At 29.9% G+C, this 7,590-nt stretch overlaps 1 long non-coding RNA gene across 17 annotated transcripts; it reads left to right on the top strand.

The window, feature by feature from the left end:
- The first annotated feature begins 2,818 nt into the window (after positions 1-2,818).
- LOC111878623 (uncharacterized) lies at positions 2,819-5,344 on the top strand. 17 transcript variants are annotated; one of them, XR_008227255.1, is made up of 6 exons: positions 2,820-3,694; positions 3,839-3,874; positions 4,137-4,174; positions 4,445-4,753; positions 4,825-4,982; positions 5,062-5,344. It is a non-coding gene; the product is annotated as an uncharacterized LOC111878623 (long non-coding RNA). The 17 variants fall into 17 exon arrangements; XR_008227252.1 differs by having other exon boundaries at positions 2,820-3,415; positions 3,512-3,566; positions 3,651-4,753; XR_008227251.1 differs by having other exon boundaries at positions 2,820-3,415; positions 3,512-3,566; positions 3,646-4,753.
- Positions 5,345-7,590: the final 2,246 nt, after the last annotated feature.

Genomic DNA, 7,590 nt, shown 5'->3' with positions numbered 1-7,590 from the left:
CATTGTTTAGAAAGGAACTGGAATTTGTCAAATGAAATTCAATTTTTGAAGGAGTTAGAATATAGAAGAGTTTGAGTTTTGTCACTGTGTTTGGTTGACAAAAAAAATGAAACAAAGTTTTTGTATCACTACTCATATAGGTCTGTATAGAGGGCGGGACCACACAAGCTATTAGTTTAGCTATATATAGGGTTGTTTTCAATAATTCTGGTGAACATCTTTTTCTATAAAAATTATTGGAAAAAAAAAATCAAAGGATAAGTGATTAAAGGAGATTGGAATGGAGAAATAATGAATTGGAAATAGTTAAAAAAGAAAATATATAGTTAATAAATAGGGAAAACTTTATAAAAACCCAACATATTTTCATCAAAGTTTTAAAAAAACCACTATATTATTTATTTGTACGTTAAAACCCTTATATTTTTCAAAATATATCATTTAAAGCATCGAACTCGGTATATCCTAGATAGCCGAAAATGCTAGGTAATTGAATCTCAACATTTTGATTGTTACAATTCACTAGATAAAAAAAATTTAAAATATAAGGGTTTAAATATATTAGGTTTTTCTGAAGTCATAAAATCTTAATGGTTTTTTTAATCCTTTCATGAAAATATATTAGGTTTTTCTGAAGTCATAAAATCTTAAATAAGAATTTCTAAAAATGTAAGGGTTTTAGTGCACTAAAAAATAATATAGTGGTTTTTTTAATCATTTGATGAAAATACGTTGAGTTTTTTTTTCTAACGTTTTCCTAATAAATAAGAATAGTAGATGAACTTTATAAGAAAGATATGTTTTAAGAGCATCTACGGCAGCATTGCAGATGATGGGTTGAGGTTTTTTTTTTTCTAACGTTTTCCTAATAAATAAGAATAATAGATGAACTTTATAAGAAAGATATGTTTTAAGAGCATCTACGGCAGCATTACAGATGATGGGTTGAGTTTTTTTTTCTAACGTTTTCCTAATAAATAAGAATAGTAGATGAACTTTATAAGAAAGATATGTTTTAAGAGCATCTACGGCAGTATTGCAGATGATGAAGTTGCGAACCTATATAAGGGTGACATGAGAAATCCAACTAAATCCAACCCAAAAAGTTCTTGCAAATATACAAAGGCTTTCAAATGCTACATAGGTCTCTCCTTTCATCAACTTGCTATATAAAATTATATTACAATGTTATTCGATTAATTAATTAAATTAATTTAAGTACCATCATGATTTTAATTTACTAATTTACTAATTTACTAATTAATATGTTACACAACTTTGTAAATTTATATTTTTTCCGTAATCTCTGGACAGTTAAAATATTACTATTAGATTATATATTTTGTAATTATTTTATTAACTAAAAATAATAAATTTAAATTTAAATGGGTGTTTTAAATTTCTAAATGATTATAAATAGGTATGATGTAGTTATAGATGTGTTGGTGGGACAACCTTAAAGAATATTGATATTGTATTGATATTGAGTGTAATTGGAGAAAAAACCGTGACATTGCAAATAGAAAATTGATATTGCACTAATATAAGTGGTCTTAAAAACATCCCAACCCAACATTAAACACAACATAAAAATCATCTCTACACTAAACCTTAGATTAAGTTCTTCCTAATAAATAAAATTTTTTTTGTCATGTGTCATCTTCTCCTTCATTTGGATACATGTCATTCTCTAGAATTTTTTAATTTTCTATTTTTCCCTTGTCATTTTATTGTATTTTTCATTTTATTAAATTAAAATTTCTCATTTAATATGTAAGGTAATATATATATATATATATATATATATATATATATATATATATATATATATATAAAAGGTATTTATTAAAAAAGGTTTACATATGTAATGTATTCAATACATTAAAACCTCATTAATTTTAATAATTCAAAAATTTTCTCATTTTTCTTATAAATTCAAACTTTTCAAATTGTTATAATTTTATATTTAATTTTTTCTAAATAAACTCATATAATACATGGGTGTCACATAGGGGTGTAAGTGAGACAAGTCAACTCGCGAGAAACTCGAGACCGACTCGGAAAATACTCGAAATCGACTCGACCTTAATCGAGCCGAGCTCGAGCTCGAGCTACTCGAGTACCTTATCGAGCCGAGCTCGAGTACAAAAATACTCAGCTCGTAAGGCTCGCGAGCTTAGTCGAGCTTAGTGTAATTTACATATATATTATTTCTTTATAATTGTTCATTTATAACATATATGTCATTTCTGTATAATTATTTATTTATGACATATATGGTTGATGTTATATTGATATTAGGTGATTAATAGTGGTTTTTTTTTTTTGTAGTTTGGACATTTACATTTGAAATGCTTAATATTTCTTACTCAATTTAATGATTTTGATTTTTTTGAAGTATTAGTCGAGCCGAGCTCGAGACTGTCGAGTATTTCACGAGCCCGAGCTTGAGCTTAAAATCAAAGCTCGAGTCGAGTTCGAGCCGAGTTTCGAGCTCGAGTATTTTAGTCGAGCTGAGCTTCGAGCTTGGTAGTATTTTACTCGACTCGGCTCGTTTACACCCCTAGACTGTCACACATAGTATATAATATAACACCATATAATTTAATATTGTTCATTTTATATATATATATATATATATATATATATATATATATATATATATATATATATATATATATATATATATATATATATATATATATATATATATATATATATATATTAAAGTTATCGTTCCTTAGCTACTGTGCTAAGGAATTGACATAAATGGTCCCCTGTTTATGTCTTTAGTTACAGTTCTGGTCATTTCTGTTATATTTTGATTTATTTAATTTCTCCGTTTTGGGTTTATTCCACCATCGCCAACCTTCACGATACGTGGCTTCTGTATTTCCTCACCGCCTCACCTGCCACTCCTCTTATGCCATCTTCATGATCCACCGCCTACTTCTCTCCATGTTTTACGTCTTTTCTCCCAAAGAGGGTTGCTTTACCGGGGTTAAGGTACCGCTTCTATCATCTTAGTAGACAACCTTCCCAATCCATATCCACTGCTTCTTTCTTCCACAGTAAAGTTCCATCCACCGACTCCACTGCCTGCTTTCATCTGCATTTCTTTCGTCACGATCCCTTCCCTATCTGCTATTCGACTCTTCAATTCCGCCATAGCCGACGCCGACGAGTATGCGTACACCACAGACGTCTCCGACGAGTCTTCCCCCACCATTGTAGAAGCCGGCGAGCCCTAATTTCGTGTACCTTTACTTCAACTCCGGCCACATCCACACCCGACGAGTCATGCTTCGATTCCGGATACATTCAATGTCGGGTCTCCCTGTGCGATTCATTGTTAATAGACTTTGTGTGAGATTAAAGTCACCTCTTTTCTCCCCTCTCTTTTCTTCTTATGATGGTACTGGAATTCAATGCTATTGCTCAAATGAAAATCAACAGGTACAACACAACTAATTTTGAGTTTCTTACTTCCCACTATTGTTGTTGGTTGCAGCCTCAAATCAACCAGCGTTCTCCTCTACCATCCTCTGTTTTAGACCCTAATCCGGGTAACCTTTCGTTCGTGTTTTCTTCTTTCTCCATGTCTACTGTATGGTCTAAAGATGCATAAATTGGTGTGAAATCAAGATCAGAGACGATAATGGAAACTACAATCATCTATCATTCTTTGGGAAAGGTACCCACTTTTTTTTGTTACTTTTGTAACATTTTTCATAATTTACATCATAATTTTAGTTTTGCATCATATTTGGTGTGTCAATGAGTTATGTGCCTGTGAATTACGATGATTTTGGTGTTTGTTGCTGCATTATGGTTACAGTTTTACATGGAATGTGGGAAAGAAGTTCAGTTAAAGGTAAATTTCATATTTTTTTTACTTCACTGCTCTTTAGAAATTGGGTCATCTACTTTCTTTTAGTTTTTGTTTAAAGTCAACATTTCGATAGAGCTTGAGAATGACATGACATGATATAACTACCTAAAATACCCAAGAGATCAAATATGAGTTTTTCTTAAAAAAAATTGCTCCAATGGATAAATACTCATGAATCCAACATGCTCAGATGAAAACTCTATAGTTGGAGACTGATTTTCTACTGGGTTTTTTTTGGTATCAGGTAGTTTTGGGGATTCATGTATTTTTTCCTAATTTGAGGTTAGATTCCACTGGAATTAAACCAATCTCTCGCCCATGTTCATTTGTTCCTTTGGTAAATTATAGATTTTTATTAATACTTTCTGGTGTGTAAGTTCTTTTCTGTTTTTAGTTTTGGACTCGCGAAGGTATTGGATTCGATTTTACGGTTTTATTGAAGGCTTAATTTGGGGTTTTTTTAGTGTTGGATACCTATAATCACTTTCTCAATCTAATCTTTTGGTTGGTACTAAATTTGTAAGGTTATGTGATTTATCATGTATATGTAAGGTCTTGGAACTCCAAACCAGTTAAAAATTTTAACTCACATCCGGTGTGGTGATTGTTACTATCTGATGAAAGCAAAAGTAGCACAAGAGGGAGGTTCAGCAGGACTTATGTTTATAAGTGATACCTAAGGTTGTACATATATTTATAAATTTTGTTGCTTGCATGAAATGAATGAATAAATAATAATGATGGGGCACCATTGAATATTTAAGTCTGTGTTGCATGTATTGTGGAGATGAGTTGCTCTGAAAAAAGTGAGTTGGACATGCATATTCCCGTTGTTATGATCTCTATCTGGCAAAGGCAAAGGTATTGTTATTAACTTATTATTATGATATTAGTATATGTAGAAATTAAGTAATTGTGACTAAATAATGCAGTGGAAGTTGTAGTATATGCACCGGAAAGCCCATTGATTGACCATGTATCAACATTTTTATGGTTGATAGCAGCTGGAACAATAGTATGTGCTTAACTTTGGTCTAATATCACTAAAATTAATGACACCAATCAACCCTACAACCAACTCTCACGAAAGGTTACCTTTCTCTCAGTCTCCCATCCCCAGTTTGAAACACATGTATTTATTAAATTAAATTCTTTCTTTGATTGGAAAGGTTGAGGAGGAGGAGAATTAAATTATTGAGATGATTTGGTGCTGCTGTATTTGTTTGTCATCTTGGTTTGTATGGCTGCTCATTGTTTTTTTCGGCATTGGAGCTGTCGAGGGGATGCTTTCCTGTATATAGTATAGTAGCACTCTTAAAAAGGTTTTTTTTTTTTTTGTGAAGGCTTAATGGTCAACATCAACTTTATGTATCATATATAATATGTATTTATTGTTGCAGCAAATATAGATGTTGTGGAAAAAAAGATAAGTGAATGTGCCATTTTTTGGGATGACAACTGTGCAAAATGATTTATTCTGTTGTATAGTTTTTGATGTTTTTTTTTTTTATTTAAATTTCTGGAATACAATGCTTATAATGTTCATACTACACTTAATTTTGAATTAATAATGACTTCAGATCAAATATCATTTTAATTACAACGGAAGGCTTTCGACCACTGCAAAGCGGGGCACTTTTCTAGTTAATATTATATTTAATGTTAAAGTTTTGGTAATACATATTAGTCCTTGAACGTTAAACTTATATATATATATATATATATATATATATATATATATATATATATATATATATATATATATATATATATATATATATATATATATATGTTTTTTAGAACGACGATATAAGTAAGACTTACAAACACAGGAACAAAAGAAACGTTAATTGATAGTTTGTATTTAATATTATTACATGTATTTATATTTAGGGTGACAATTAATGATACGACACGACACGGCAAAAATACATGACGCGAAACGAAATTGTGATGAAACTGAAATTTGAATCCTTGTTCACATCAAGTGCAAAAAACACGATGTCATGTTTGTGCTCAAAATTCAACACACAATTGACACGATTTAGCATTTGGTTTTGATGTTTTTCATGTTTGTCGTATTATGTATAATTAAGTATTAATTAAATTAACTAATTTTTATTTTATGTTATCTTTGTCGTCCTGTGTTTGTCGTTTTTTAATTACTTTGTTTCCATGTTAGTTAAAAAACATAACATTGTGTTATGTCATGTTCGTCTTATATAAAATCTTGTCATGTCAGTGTTGTGTTAGACAAAAACACGATACAATTCTCCGATTTGTCACCCATATATATATTATTATATTTAATAATTCAAAATGCAATACACAATTAGTAGTATCAAAAAAAAAAGGTGACATATTTAAATGTATGTATTATAATATTTTCAAAATGCATGTATAATATTTATTTTGATTTATGTTAAATGTAAGTTTGTTTTATTATATAAACAGGTTGTTTCAATAATACAATAAATAGTTCTGTATGAATAATTAATTTTGGTTATAAACTTTTACTAATATAATTGAACTAATTAAAAAATATCTCAATATGGCTTTAGTAGCGGTTAAACCCACCAAAAACAAAGCCTTAACCCATGAAAGGGACTATCAAACCCATGAGAGATTATATCTCAATACGGTTGAAATATCTCTACTAGTTGAAATAGGGTGTTTGGATCTATCAATCAATCTCATCACACAAAGTAAATACATATAATGACATTTTAAAACGCATATAAAAACGAAGCATAAGCTTTTCTTCAAAATAAAATAAAGTTTACAAAAATAGTTCTCATATATGTAAGAAAATAGACATAGTAAACTATAGAACCAAATATATATCCTATCAAAACCAAATCCAAAACATAACATTACATAAGTACTTATACTTCTGATAAATTTACCTTGAAGTTCTTTTGTAGCTTCTAATACTTTTCTTCTATTTCAAGAATGGTTGAGAGTTCAAATGTCACCTAAAAGCATCATAAGATGTGTCAAAATCCTATTAAGTTCCCCATCATGTCACTTATTAAGATCTTAATTCTAGAAATGAAATTTTATTGATTCAAAGCCTTTTTTATGGTAAAACATGAATGTAGGAGAAAACGATAAGTGATCTGTATACTTGTATACTTGACAAAAAAGTTATGATATTTCCAAGTGTTGTCACTATTCATAGGCCTTATACGGGCAAAATAAACTTCTATGCGGGCCGCGTGAGCAAATAGTGTCTATTTGGGTGAAAAAAATATTCATTAACGCGAGCCACATAGAATTATATATGAGTCACATATATCTAAAGGGTTTTTTGTACGAATCATCCTCACTTATTCCCAATTTTATCAAGGGTTTTTTGTCTGAATCATCCTCACTTATTCCCAATTTTATCAAGGATGATTCCATTTACATAACCTTAACTTAAACATCAAAAGGTATCATAACTTTTAATGGAATCGGGAATAAGTGGAAATGATTTGTAGCTTGAAACCGCATTAGTAACTTCATATTTTGGCAAAAACTTGAATATTTGAAATGGGACAGATTTGAGTTTACTAACCCTTGTTGGAAATGGAACAAGGAAATATTGAGAATGGAATGAAATGATTTCCATCACTTAATAAAAATAATAAAAATAAAATGGAATGATGGATTACACCACTTAATGGAAAACTTGTCAATGTATAATATAATGAAGA

This window comes from Lactuca sativa, chromosome 9, assembly GCF_002870075.4.
Source record: "Lactuca sativa cultivar Salinas chromosome 9, Lsat_Salinas_v11, whole genome shotgun sequence".
Classification (NCBI taxonomy): Eukaryota; Viridiplantae; Streptophyta; class Magnoliopsida; order Asterales; family Asteraceae; genus Lactuca; species Lactuca sativa.
The sequence above is the reverse complement of the archived record's forward strand: the minus strand, read 5'-3'. Positions and strand labels throughout refer to the sequence as shown.